Below are 14,849 nucleotides of genomic sequence, written 5' to 3' on the forward strand. Positions count from 1 at the left end.
TTGCAGTGCTTGCAGAAACTACCTTGCTGAAAACTGCTTGTCATTTCCTTCTGCTCCTCGTTGGGTTCGGCACTCTTACTTATCGAAAGGACTATGATTAATCCCCTATACTTTTGGGTCATCACATATCACATTCGTATTTGAAGATGTAAGCTTTGGACGTATGATTGGTGTGTTGTTTATCTTCAAGAGTGTACTGCTGCTAGTACTACACAATGCACCTACACGTTCATAGTGTAGATATAATGGGAAAACCCTAAGCATCACTAGTAAAATTAGGAAAGTGGATCTTTTTGAAAATTATCGGCTAGCATTGCCGGTGCAGCTAGAAAGGCTTCGAATACTAGCTCTCTTCAACTGAACGCATTGTACTGTTATTATTAGTCTAACTCTCAAAGACGACACAACTCCCAACATTTCCTTGATATTATGGTAGACCAACACGAAGAGTTGAAAGTGTGCATGACAAGCGGCCGAATAGACCTGTAAACTGCAAATGTCTATGCTCCTCTTCACTAGAAGGAACATACTGTATTACTATTATACTCCCTCCATTCCTAAATATTAGTCTTTGTAGAGATTCCACTATGGATCACATACAGATGTATATAGATACATTTTAGAGTGTAGATTAACTCATTTTGCTCTGCATGTAGTCCATGGAGGTATCTCTACAAAGGCTTATATTTAGGAATGGAGAGAGTACTTATTAAAGAAGAAGAGGAGAGGAACATGCTAAAGAAGAGCAAGCAGATTTTGGATAATAAAATTTTCATTGCCCACACATGATGAACTAGAGAGCATATAGAATGCAACTCCCTGATGTCTCTCAACATGTGGCGCACGTGCTTTTCAAAAGTAAAGTAGGACCATTAGCTAACCAATTAAACAATCTTTGTTTTAGTAATACCATTATCATATCATATTCGTATTTGAGCAACTAAGTTTGTAATTTTGAGTGGCATGTTTTTTAGCTTGATGGGTTGAGGAGTAGTGCTAGTACGTCTTGAAGCACCTAGGGTGATGGTACTGAATATAAAGGGAATCTCTACATGCAAGTCGCCTGACTTTCGTCATTTGGGTCAGTCGACCATTTCAGGCGGTTGGATGAAGATCCTACGTCTCCTAACCCTTCTTCTTCCCCGCCTCTTATTCTTCCCCTACAGACCATCGCACGGGCCATCGGCCGAACCACCGGCCCCCGCCCTCCCTAAACCGCCCACCACCGCCGGTCTTCCGCCACGTCCGGCCATCCCTCTAGTCAACCCCGCCCCCACCCGCATCGATTTTTTTCCTCCCACAAGGCCCCACCACAGCCCGACGACTGCCCCCCACAACCATTGTCCCCACCAGAAAGCCTATCAGTCCGCGCGCGTTCATTTGGGTCGACATAGACAGAAAAGGAGGCCCAACACACTGACGCAAATGGAAGGCCGTTGGTTTGTCCTCCGCTCATGGTCCATTTTTCTATGTTGGCGTGGACATAGAAGGGACGTGTAGGACGCCCGACCTTGTCCTCCCTTGGCTAGCTTGCTCGTCGGTTGCACATCCACGCACATTTCCCCCCTCTCGCCCAAAAAACCTCCCGCCCTCTCGCCCACTCGCAATGGCCAACACGCCAAACCCTGCAGATGTCCCAGCCGCCACAGTCGATAGTGTGGTCGTCCGACCCTGTCCTGTGCGCAAAAAGAAGCCCAAGAAGCATACTCCCTTCGTCCTTTAAAGAGTGTACTTCCAACTTTGTTGGAAAGTCAAACTTTTTTATGTTTGACTATTTTATACAATAAAACACCAACATTTATGCCATCAAATTAGTAGCATTAGATTCATGATAAAATATGTTTTCATAATATACCTATTTGGTTTCACAAACATTGATATATTTTTGCACAAACTCGGTCAAACTTTGAGATAGTTTGACACTCCAACAAAGTTTGGAAGTACACTCTTTGAAGGACGGAGGGAGTATCAAGCTAGAGTAAAAGGGCCAAAGAGTCAACGAAGAGGGCTGGACGGAGGAAAGTCAAGGCAGACAGAAAATAAGCCACTGTCGTGGCCGCCCTAGTCGCCGTCGTGCAACAGGAGGCCACCATTGCGGAGAATGAGTCCCTCGTTGATGAGGCCACGCAGTAGGCCCTCCTCATGCTAGGGTTTCGTCACGGTAAGCCAGCCATTCTTATCGCAGCTGCCATGGCTGTGGCGAGCACGAACTCATCAGCTGCCCGCTCGCCACGGTTGGAGTGGTGGCACACTTCCACCATGCCATAGACGCACAGTTTCCCTACCCAACAAGAATCGGTCACATCCCGCTTCTCCACCTTACCCGAGGACAACTCGATGAGTGTGATCACGTCGGCGACCCCCGCGCATGCGGTCATCAACCTCAACAACACACCTATGGCCAGCAATTCATCCACTGGGATAGAAAGGAAGCGGCCATGGGAGATCCCTACGGGCAACCTTCCCGACACTTGCACCTATTCGACGATACGCCGGCCTCGACAAGGATGCATGATGATCCGGCCAAGTACAATGATTTCATCATGGAGAACATCATTTTTTAAGGTGGCCAAGACTATGATGTCTAAGAGACCCAAAACCAAGACGGTCGCGACCACTTCACGCAAGGCCAAGAGGGCTTGGATGGCCACGGTGACCAATGGCAACAAGACACCTACAGTCAAGATGAAGAAGACAGCGTGAACATCGAGGAGGAGCCTTTGTTTGCTGATGGGCTCACTACCCAAGACAATGCACAAAAGAGGATCCAGTAAAGCATTCAGATGAAAGGATACACAAACTATGAGGACAAATTGATTTGCGAAGGTTGGAAAGAAATTGGACAAGATCCCGAGATCAGTGTCGAGCAAAAAGGATCAATATTTTGGGAGAGAGTTCTTATAGACTTCCATGAACGTAGGAAGTTCCCGCCCTGTTGGGGATATGACTATCAGATATGACCCGCCCAGGCAGGGCCGGGTCATCCCTATGGCAGTTCATCTTAATGAAGCCCAAGTATATATTAAAGATGACGGTTCATAGACATGCTTGTTAGAGGGCCCAAACCCGAAGGCGGCTTAAGGCCCACGAGTATAAACCGCCGTGTATATGTCAACTTGTATTGTAAGGCATGTAAGATAAGTCAACGAGCCGGACACGTTGTATGAGCCGACCGGGACTCTGTAGGCCGCAGGGTGTCAACCCGTGTATATAAGGGGGCGACCCGGCAGCGGCTTAGGGCAAGAAACAATAGATCGAGAGCCAGGCAAAGGGTATTTGCTCCCTGGTCATTGAAACCCTAGCAATACCACCTCAAACTGGAGTAGGCATTTACCTTCACCGCAAGGGACCGAACTAGTATAAACTCCTCGTGTCCTTTGTCATGTTTAACCCATTTAAGCTAACCTCGTCGTAATGGCTCCGCAACTAAGTCCTTCCACGAGGACATCTGCCGTGACACTTCCACGATAGTTGGCACCCACCGTGGGGCCTGCGCACGGTAGTTTTGAGTTCTTAAAGGGCAGCTTCGAAGGGATCAAGGGCTACGCCGTGGGCCGGATGACCAAGAGTCGTCGCGGAAAACTCTACATCGACGATGCAGGCTGGGGCCCCAAGGCTAGCTCAATTGAGTACTGGTACCGAGTCCCCTTCGGCGGAATTCACGTCTTCATCAGCAAGATCAGCGAATCGGGCCCTGAGCCGGACACCTGCACCGACATCATCGAGACGGTTCAGCGCGCATGACCCGCCCAGGTTAAACCCGTCGTGAAGCATGCCTTTGTTGGATGTATCCATGGGGCTGAGTTGGAAGGCTCTGTGTCTGGCGTCGAGACGGCCATCTACTCTGATGGTGAGTCATCCACAAGCGAAACCGACTCAATGTATCAGTTGCAAGACGGACGGCTTGGGGGCTATTCCGATGGCGACAGTATTCCGGACCCCCATGAGCCGCCGAACAGGGTGGCGATCTTCATGGCTGTCACCCAGCCGGTTCTTGGTTCGACAGCCGCGGCGGCCATGACTTCCAGTGCAGCGACGGTGACGGCAGCGGGTGCTGGCGGCTCAACACGCCCGCCGGCTCAAGTTTTGGCAGATCTACTAGACGATCTGGTGACTCTGATGGAGGTTGATGTAATCCAAGACAACCAGGAACAACATAAGGTGGAAGTGGCTAAATTGCATTATGAGATCGCGCAAGCTAAGGCGGACTTGGCAGCGGAAAACTCGAGGATGGCCGCAGAACGGGCCGTTTTGAATGCCCAGGCACAACGGATTCAAGCAGATTCATATCGGCTTATGGTGGATCAGAACGCTTCAAACGAAGCCTTGAGGAGGAAGCATCAGAGTCGTCTGCCCTCAGTTTATCAGTCGAGGGACCTCTTCAACACACCCGGAGCGGGGGCTAGTAATCCGCCGGTGTTAAACAAGACGATTGAGGCGCCAGGAGGGGAGTACCGGGTCAGCCACGCGTGGCCGGTTCCCCACATATGGATAACACCCCGCCTCAGCGCGTAGTGACACCGCCGGGTCATTTATCCACCCCTCTAGATAATATGATTGCTGCAGCTACGCGATTGGTGGCTCTACCGGTCGAGGGCGAGACCCTGACAGCGATTGAAACAAGAAGGGCCAGGGAACTTCTTCAAACGGCTTTGGTGCAGTAGCAGGCTTACTCCTATAGTCGTGACCGGATTCATTCAACCCCTCGTCCGAGTCGGAGCTACATGTCGGAGTAATGGGCCACGGGTAGGCTAACCCGAGACCCAGAACCTTTCAAGACATCAGGGCTCGCTGCGCCCCTCAAGGCACCAAGACGAAGTACCGCCTTCTAGTGGCCGGCTGGAGGAATAGCCGGCTGCCTGTAGACGGCCGAATCCCAGAAGCCGGCATCAAGGCAAGCCGACTCCTAGTGGGCGACTTGTAGAGAAGCCGGCCCCTAGCAGTCGGCTCGTGGTGCCAATGAAGCATGCGCCCTCATCAAGAAAGACAAGACAGGGAGTGGCTACAGTGTAGCCCATCCCCCCCCGATCCAGGGATCGGCGTGGCCACAGTGCACCGTACCGGCGGAGATCTCCGCCCGGTGCGGCACTGTTGCCACTCCACCCCTGACGTCACCACAAGCAGGCGGAGCCCTACTCCCATGACGGCTTGTCGGTACGGCCCAAGGACGACGGGCCCTACCGATCAGTGAGAGCCCGGAAGCCGGCTAGAGCCCCACCAGTCGGATCCGAGGGAGGTCGGCCTCCAGCAGTTGGCCCGCCCCTTCCTCGGGCCCCACACGCCATTAACCAGACGAGACGCAAAGTGGCTACAGTAATCGCCCGCCAGGCGGCGGAGCTGTAGCCACGCTCCCCTGACCGAGCCTGCGTCATTAGCATCACGGCTACAATGATCAGCAGCCGACACGACCCGTGAGCGGCGGAGGCGGCCTGTCGGCCCCGTACCAGACCAGTCGGCGGGGCCCGCCAGGCGGCGGGCCCCAGCAGTCGGCGGAGAAGCCGGCGACCAGACAGACTGACAGCCGGGTCCTACACCCGGCCGGATTACTATTATACCCCTGGGGGGTAGGCCTATATAAACCCCCCAGGGCACCCATGCAAAGGGTTCCCAACCTGTTAGAACTAGACCGACCCATAGAGAAAGGAGAGAGCTAGCCTTGCTCTGTTCCACCTCTAGCAAACAGCTCAAGGAGCACCATTGTACCACTTGTGCCATAGTGATCATGCGGAGACCCCGCAGAGCAGGACTAGGGGTGTTATCTCCTAGGAGAGCCCCAAACCTGGGTAAAGTGCGCCGGCGTTCGTGTCTACGCCTCATCCCGCTTCCAGGCACCGGCGACGTTCTACTCGCTCCCACCATGATAAGCCATCCATTGGCATATGTCGCACCCAACCCCCGACATTTGGCGCCCACCATGGGGCGGGGTGCACCGTTGTCCGGAGACCTGTTCTGGACGGGAACCCTATTCTCCCCTGGCGAATGCAGCCAGCCCGGCACGCCAGACAGAGTCTACGCCGACGCGCTGCACGGCGCGGAGGTCGCCTGCGCGGCGAGCTGCCTCGCTGATCTTGTCGGCGAGGTTCACCTCTCCGACGAGCCCGCATCTGATGTGGGCACCGATGGCCTCAAGAGCCGCCTCGTTAGCCTCCTCGATCAGCTCCACGTCACCAGCGAGCTTGCTGCGGACTTGGAGTCTGTAGGCTCCACCGACCCGATGCTTGTCGATTCCGACACTGCGTCGCTTAACGCAGTCCACACCAACATGGTGGTTTATGACGAGCCGCTTCCTCGCACGGAGAGCGGCGGAAGTGCCGTCACGGAGGTGCTGGTCATCGGCCACAGCGAGCACTCCGGCGGAGGTGCACATGACCCGCTCGACGCAGCACTGCAAGACCTGACGGCGCCCATTCCAGAAGACGCCGATGCCGAGATGCTAGAAGTACGCCGCGCCCAGCTTGTCCAGGGCACCAAGAAGCTGGCCAGCATGAGATGCCTATCAGAGGCCTACCAGCGAGATGGACCGCGCTGTGGACGGCATGCCGGCTCCCGGTGGGCCTAGCCGCATCGGCACGGTCTGGCAACACGGCGTGGCCATCACCAGCCTGTTCGGGGCAGATCGCCCCGTCTATGCCATGCCCGTGAAAAATATCCGAGCTGCCCAGGCGGCGGCAGAAGAGCTGGACAAGTTCGAGGGCAAAGAGCGTCGCCAGATGGCGGAGCGCGTCCAACGACTCCTCGACGCGGCTGCTGAGAAGCACGAGGCCGGCTGCCGCACGGAGGCGCCCCACCGGCAAAATGATGATCTGCCTCCCCGCCGAGATCAAGGCGCGACATCCCGGACGTCGACTGGTGGTGTTCGCGGAAGAAGAGACAAGGAGCCGGCTGCCAGCCGCAGCCGGACTCGCATCACGAACGAGCGCGACCAAGACGACCACCTGAGAGCAGTGGAACCAAGATGACTGTTCGCCTCCTCCCCCTCGCAGGGAAAGGCGCGTCTCCCCGCCGCCTGTTGATCACCCGACACTCGGCGACTGCCTTGGCCGCCGAGAAGGAGTCGGAGAGAACGATGCCCGCCACCGGATCGACCGACTCCACCGATCCCTGGCACTAGAAGAAGAAGATGAGCTGGGTCCGCCTTGTTTTGGACCCCACATTCGAGACGAGCCCTTCCCCAAAGGGTTTACGCTCCCAAGAGATATGCCCAAGTACACCGGCTCTGTGAAGCCGGAGGACTGGCTGGTCGACTAGTCCACAGCCGTCAGCATCATGAACGGCAACAAGCGCGTTGCTGTGAAGTACGTTCCGCTCATGCTCCAGGGCACGCCCCGAACATGGCTGAACAGCCTGAAGCCCCGCAGCATCAACAGCTGGGTTGACTTCACCGAAGCCTTCATCCGCAACTTCACCAGCACGTACAAGCGGCCGCCCAAACCTCGCCAGCTCTCCTTGTGCGTGCAAGGCCCCAACGAGTCGACTCGTGATTACCTCACGCGCTGGGCCGAGCTCCGCAACTCATGCGAAGGCGTGCACGAAGTGCAGGCTATCGAGTACTTCACCGCTGGGTGCCGAGAGGGCACCCTTCTCAAGCACAGGCTTCTCTGCGATGAGCCGGCGACCCTCGACGAGCTGCTGATCATAGCAGATAAATACGCCACGGCCGACTCCTCCATGAAGGCAGAGATCCAAGTTGATGCGTCTGGCAAAGTGGCCCCTCAAGCTCCTCGGACCCCGGCTGGCGACACCAGCCGATGCCAGCAACCAAGCGACAACAAGCGCAAGGCCATGCAGCCGGCTTCCACAAGCCGGCAGGTGGCAACAGTCAAAGACCAGCAGCCGGAAGGGCAGCCTCCATCCAAGCGCCAGAAGGGCGGCAAGCCCAATTAGCTGCCTGCTTTCTCGTATGAGCAGACTCTTGATGCGCCCTGCAAGTTCCACAGTGGTACGAAGCCGTCCAACCACACCACTCGGAAGTGCCTTGGCTCACCAGGATCGCCAAGGGAGACGGCCTTCTGCCTCCTCCGCCTGCTGGGCAGCGGCCTCCTCCTCCCCCCAGCAGCCGACGGTTCGACCAGTCGGAGCTATACAAGACGAGTATCCTGAAGAGCACGGAGCTTATGTCGTGTTCACCAGCGTGGCCGACGACAAGCACAGCAGACGGCAGCAACCGCAAGAAGTGAATGCGGTGGCATCAAAGACCCCCGAGTTCATGCACTGGTCTGAGAAGCCCATCAGCTGGAGCAGAGCCGACCACCCGGAAGTAATGCCAAATCCCGGCTCTTACGCCCTGGTTCTAGATGCCACCTTCGCCACAGATAGGCGAGCTACTCGCTTTTCCTGAGTTCTGATAGATGGCGACAGCAGCATCAACATCCTGTACAAGGATACAATGGAGAAGTTAGGAATCAGACAAAGGCAGCTTCAACCCAGTCGGACCGTATTCCATGGCATAGTTCCTGGCCTTTCCTGCTCACCAATCGGCAAGATCCAAATAGACGTCCTCTTTGGAGACAAAGAACACTTCCGCCGAGAGCCAGTCTGGTTTGAAGTGGTGGACCTGGAGAGCCCATACCATGCCCTGCTTGGCCGGCCTGCTCTGGCCAAGTTCATGGCGGTCCCCCACTATGCTTACCTCAAGATGAAGATGCCGAATTCCAAGGGAATTCTGACCATAACAGGGGACTACAAGAAGTCGTCCACTTGCGCAGCAGACAGCAGCCGGCTGGCCGAGTCCCTTGTGATCGTGGCCGAGAAGCGGCTCCTTGACCGAGTTGTGGCGATGGCAGGCAAGCAGCCGGAAATGTCACCCAACCCCAAGGAGTCGGAAGCCGAGGGCTCGTTCAAGCCGGCCAAAGAGACAAAGAAGATACCCTTGGACCCGGAACACCCGGAGAGGTACGCTCTCATAGGTACAAACCTCGGCAGCAAATAGGAAGGCGAGCTCGTCGATTTCCTCCGTGAGAATCGGGACATCTTTGCATGGTCACCTAAAGACATGCCGGGTGTTCCGACGGATTTCGCCGAGCACAAGTTACATGTCCGGTCCGATGCCAAACTAGTCAGGCAGCCCTTGTGCCGCCTGTCAGAAGAGAAGAGAAGAGTCGTTGGAGAAGACATAGCACGGCTGCTGGCAGCCGGCTTCATCATGGAAGTGTTCTTTCCAGAGTGGCTGGCCAACCCAGTCCTTGTGCTGAAGAAAAACAAGCAGTGGCGCATGTGTATTGATTACACCAGCCTCAACAAAGCCTGCCCCAAAGACCCATTTGCTTTGCCGAGAATTGACCAAGTGATAGACTCCACAGCCGGATGCGAGCTGTTGAGTTTTTTGGACGCATACTCAGGGTATCACCAGATCAAGCTGAACCCGGCCGACAGGCTGAAGACCGCCTTCATCACGCCATTTGGAGCCTTCTGCTACTTGACTATGACGTTCGGCCTGAGGAATGCCGGCGCCATGTTTCAACGTTGCATGCAGAAGTGCCTCCTTAAGCAACTCGGCAGGAACGCCCACGTCTATGTGGACGATGTTGTGGTGAAGATGGAGAAGCGTGGAACACTGCTGGAAGACCTCAAGGAGACCTTTGAGAACTTGCGCCGATTTCAAATCAAGCTCAACCCCGAGAAATGCGTCTTTGGAGTACCAGCCGACCAGCTTCTTGGCTTCCTGGTCTCAGAGCGCGGCATAGAGTGCAACCCTGTGAAGATCAAGGCCATCGAGAGGATGGAAGTGCCCACCCGACTGCTCGACGTACAGAAGTTCACCGGCTGCTTGGCGTCCATCAGCCGTTTCATCAGTCGGCTGGGCGAGAAGGCTCTTCCCCTGTACCAGCTCATGAAGAAGACCACTTTTTTTGAGTGGAACGACAAGGCGGATGAAGCTTTTCTCCAGCTCAAGAAGATGTTGACTACTCCACCTGTCCTGGCGGCTCCGACTCCTAAGGAGATCATGCTCCTCTACATCGCCGCCACCAGCCGAGTAGTCAGCACAGTCATAGTGGTGGAACACAAGGAGGAAGGCAAGGAACTACCAGTCCAGAGACCGGTGTATTACCTGAGTGAAGTGTTGTCAGCCTCCAAGCAAAACTACCCCCACTACCAGAAGATGTGCTACGGCGTGCACTTTGCCGCGAAGAAATTGAAACCATACTTTCAAGAGCACCCAATCACTGTGGTCTGCACAGCTGCACTAGCCGAGATCATTGGAAGCCGAGATGCTTCAGGCCGAGTGGCCAAATGTGATTTGGCCCCAACACCATCTACTACCAGCCTCGCACCGCCATCAAGTCGCAAGCACTGGCCGACTTCCTTGTCGACTGGGCCGAGACCCAGTACCTGTCGCCAGCGCCGGACTCCACCCATTGGCGGATGCACTTTGATGGTTCCAAGATGCGCACCGGTTTAGGAGCCGGCATCGTCCTCACCTCTCCCAAAGGCGACAAGCTCAGATATGTGCTGCAAATTCACTTTGCCGCCTCCAACAACGTCGCCGAATACGAGGCACTCATTCACGGGCTCCGGCTTGCCAAAGAACTCGGCATTCGCCGGATCCTGTGCTATGGTGACTCTGACTTGGTGGTCCAGCAGTCGTCGGGCGACTGGGACGCCAAAGATGCAAACATGGCGAGCTATCGCTTCCTCGTACAGCAACTCAGTGGATACTTCGAAGGGTGCGAGTTTCTCCATGTGCCAAGGAATGACAATGAGAAAGCAGATGCCTTGGCACGAATTGGCTCTACCCGTCAAGCAATACCAACCGGCGTCGCCCTACAACGCCTCCTCAAGCCGTCTGTCAAGCCTCCAGTAGCCGGCACGGGAATTCCGGCAGGCGGCCCGGGAGCCGCGACAGTTGCACCCGTCCCGGGGACTTCAGAACCCGGCCCCGGGACTACAGCGGTCAGTCCGGGGACTTCAGAGCCTGACCCGGGGACTGCGGCAGTCGGCCCGGGAACCTCATCGACTCAGCAAGCGGCAGCCGACTCCAACCCGCCGCCTCCCGGCCCAACCGCCCTCGTCCAAGTTGCAGTCCTAGCAGTCGAAGAAACTGCAACACCTTCATGGGCCCAACCCATCCTCAACTTCCTGGTAAGCAAAGAGCTGCCGACTGATGAGATCTCGACCCGGCAAGTGCAACGCCGGGCAGCAGCATACACCATAGTCAACAGAGAGCTTGTAAGGCGCAGTGTCACTGGTGTCTACCAGCGCTGCATGGAGCCGGAGCAAGGCCAAGCAATCCTCAAAGACATCCATCAAGGCGAGTGTGGTCACCACGCGGCTTCAAGAGCACTTGTCGCCAAAGCTTTCCGCCATGGTTTTTTCTGGCCGACTGCTCTAGAAGACGCCAAAGAATTGGTCCAGAAATGCAAAGGGTGCCAGAAGTTCCGTTCCAAGCCACATCAGCCAGCTTCTGTACCCAAGACTATTCCCATTGCCTGGCCCTTTGCCGTCTGGGGCCTGGACATGGTGGGACCATTCAAAATAGCACGAGGTGGCATGACTCATCTGCTCGTCGCGGTGGACAAGTTCACCAAGTGGATAGAAACAAAACCAATCAAGAAGCTGAATGGTCCGACTGCTGTGACCTTCATCTCCGACATCACCATCCGGTATGGCATACCGCACAGCATCATCATCGACAATGGCACGAACTTTGCCAAAGGTGCCTTGGCCTGTTTCTGCGGGACGCAGGGCATCTGACTGGACTTAGCGTCCGTTGCCCATCCGCAGTCAAACGGCCAGGTGGAGCATGCAAACGGCCTCATCTTGTCCGGCATTAAGGCCCGGCTGGTCGAGCCTCTTGAGCGCTCGGCCGGCTGTTGGCTCGATGAACTGCCGGCCGTCCTCTAGAGCCTGCGCACAACTCCAAATAAGTCAACCGACTTCACGCCTTTCTTCCTCATCTAAGGTGCCGAGGCTGTCATCCCAACGGACATAGAATTCGACTCTCCTCGAGACACCATGTACACCGAAGAGGAGGCAGAAGAAGCACGTCAAGACGGCGTCGATCTGCTGGAAGAGGGCCGACTGTTGGCACTCAGCCGGTCGAGCATCTACCAGCAGAGCCTGCGCCGATACTACAACCGGAAGGTCAAGCCGAGATCTTTTCAAGAGTGAGACCTTGTGCTCCGGCTGATCCAGCGAAAAGCTAGCCAGCACAAGCTCTCAGCGCCTTGGGAAGGCCCCTTCATCATGAGCAAAGTGTTGGGCAACGACTCCTACTACCTGATCGACGCTCAAAAGCCTCGAGCGCGCAAGAGGGACGACTCCGGCAAGGAGACAGAGCGGCCATGGAATGCAAATCTCCTCCGAAGATTTTACAGTTGATGCAGTATGTACCACGCTACCTTTTGTATTAAAGTACGAAGACTCCGGGTCCCCCGACAAGAGCTCGGGGACTGCCCTCTTTTATCTATATGATAAGAATTACGCCTGTAAGTGTGCCATTTTCTTTATGTCGTTGGGCACCGGGTCCGACTAGTCGGCCCGGGGACTTGCCGCCTTGTACTATGAAATGCTTCCTGCAGCCGGACAAGTAATGTGTTGGCACTTGAGCGGTCTCCTGCCAGAAGCCGCAGCTCGTAGAGCGACTGTCCGGTGGGCAGGAGTAAGGCAGAAAGGGTGCGCACACGAAAAATGGCTAAGGACCCAAAGCATGTGCATAGTTTAAGCCGGCTTCCCGCCTTCTACGACTGGCTGTTGAGTAGCCGGCCGGCCGGCTTCTACTTAACTTGCTAAAGAATTCTAATCGGCTAAGTACTTGCCTTCCCGAAAGTAGCTAAGTACTTGACCCAGCCACAGTCTGCAGAGCGGCTGTTTGGCTGGCAATACGACAACCAAGGAAAGGCGGCAAAGGAAAAAGCCAAAGAGCAGCAAGCAAGAAAAGATAGAACTCGAAAAAATATTTTACATAGTAAAAGGCCCTTGGCCGACATTCAACGGAAGTTTGAGATACACCCCGCGGGTGGAATTGTGCAAAATTAACAAGTTCATGGAGACTGATAGGCAGGTAAAGCAAAAGATAAACTGGCGGCCTAGGGAGCGGCAGACGGGTTCGGTGGATCGGAGGAGTCGGTGGCGCCGGTTGGTGGAGCGGCCGACTGGTCAATCTCCGCTTGGTCGCCTCCAGTGGTAGCCGGCTCGATTAGGCGTGGCTCGTTGCTGGAGGCGCGGTCGAGCTGAGGCTGGCCGTCTGCTCCGACCTCTGGCGCCTCCTCTTTGCCTTCCTCCTTCGCCTCGCCTTCTTCCTCGCTGCTGGAGTTGATCACCTCGGCCGAGTCCTCGCCGTCCTCCGGGTTCAGCCCGAACCATTCTGGCGGTGCCTCGGCGCCGTTCTCAACCCGCTCCGGGACGAAGACGCTGGTGTCGGTGTACTCGGCAATTGCTGCCGCGCGCTTGACGAGGTCATCTTCCATGACCGCCAACTCCGCCTGAGCTTCCAGCCGTAACGTGGCCAGCTGGGCTAGACTTAGCCCAGGGTACCACGCCTTGATGAATTCCAAGGCCCGGCGCGCTCCAGCCCGGGCCGAGGAGCCCTTCCAGGCCTCAAGACGGCCGACCGCCACCTCCAGCCAATCGGTAGTCCGACTGGGAGTGCGCGGCCGGCATGTCCGGCCATAGGGCGGCGATTGCCTGGGCGCCGGCACGCTGAAGACGGCGTAGCATCCGGTGAGCCGGCCGAAGACGGGCCTCGATGCTCAGGATCTGCTCGCTAAGGGTTCAGGGCGCGTCGGCAGCAATTTGTGCGCCGTCCGCCCTCCGTCCTTCACGATCGGCTTTAATGGCCTGATTGGCGGCGTCCGAGTGACCAGGGAAGAAGTCTACCAAGACAGAAAGCAAAGAGCCAAAGTTAGAAACGAGAACCCGGCTCGACCAATAGCGGGCAGCTCAAAGAAGGAAAAAGAGGGAAGCTCACCATCGACTATGTCCTCGATCTCGTGAAAGCCGGAAGTCAGCATCGCCTCCTTGTCGGACCAGGCGGAGCGTTCGGTCGCGAACTCAACAAGGAGGCTGGTCTCCTTGTCCTCCGCCTCCTTCTGGACCTTCTTGAGAAGCTCCGCCTGTTCCGCCAGTTGCGCGACAAGCCGGTCGCGCTCTTCAGCCAACTTGCTGCGCTCCTCCTGCTTAGCGCACAGCGCAGTGTTGGCTTCGCCCAGCTGCTGCTGCAAGGTGGCGTTGGCCTCAGCAGAAGAAAAGAAGAAGGGAAAGGCGTCAGTTCCCAACAGAGAAGAGGCAGAGTCGCCGGGGAGATCCGGCCCGACTGCTCAGCAGTCGGCCTGAATCTCGGGGACTACAGCCAGCGGGTACGCCAGCGCGCCCCCGCGTTGAAAGGAGTCATCAAAATCAACAGAAAGAAGAACAGTTGCCGGAGAGATCCGGCCTGACTGCTCAGCAGTCGGCCCAGATCTCGGGGACTACAGCCCGCGGGTGCGCCAGCGCGCCCCCGCAGAGAAAGAAGAAGACTTACTTTGGCTCTCCGACAAGTCGGTAGCGCGTTGATCCAGCTCCTGGACCTTGGAATTGAAGGCGGCAGCACGAAGGTTATGATAATCCTGCAGCAAGGATATCAGCACTCAGAGCCTGCTAATTAAAGTTCCGAGCCGCCTGCTCAGCAGCCGGCCCGGAACTCGGGGACTACACCCAGTGGGTGCGCTGACGCGCCCCCACGAAGCAATACAAGAGTTAAAAATGAAGAAGCAAGAAGCGTACCCAGATAGCCTCTCGCGATGCCAGGAACGTCTTGTTGCAGTGCTTGATGGCGTCGGCCTCGGCGCGGAGTTTGGCTTGAACATCCAGGATCGCCTTGTTCAGAGGGCCCGCCCCACCTCCCCGCACCCACCTAGTGGGCGCGGCGCTGG

This window comes from Aegilops tauschii, chromosome 2 (genome assembly GCF_002575655.3).
Source record: "Aegilops tauschii subsp. strangulata cultivar AL8/78 chromosome 2, Aet v6.0, whole genome shotgun sequence".
Lineage (NCBI taxonomy): Eukaryota > Viridiplantae > Streptophyta > Magnoliopsida > Poales > Poaceae > Aegilops > Aegilops tauschii.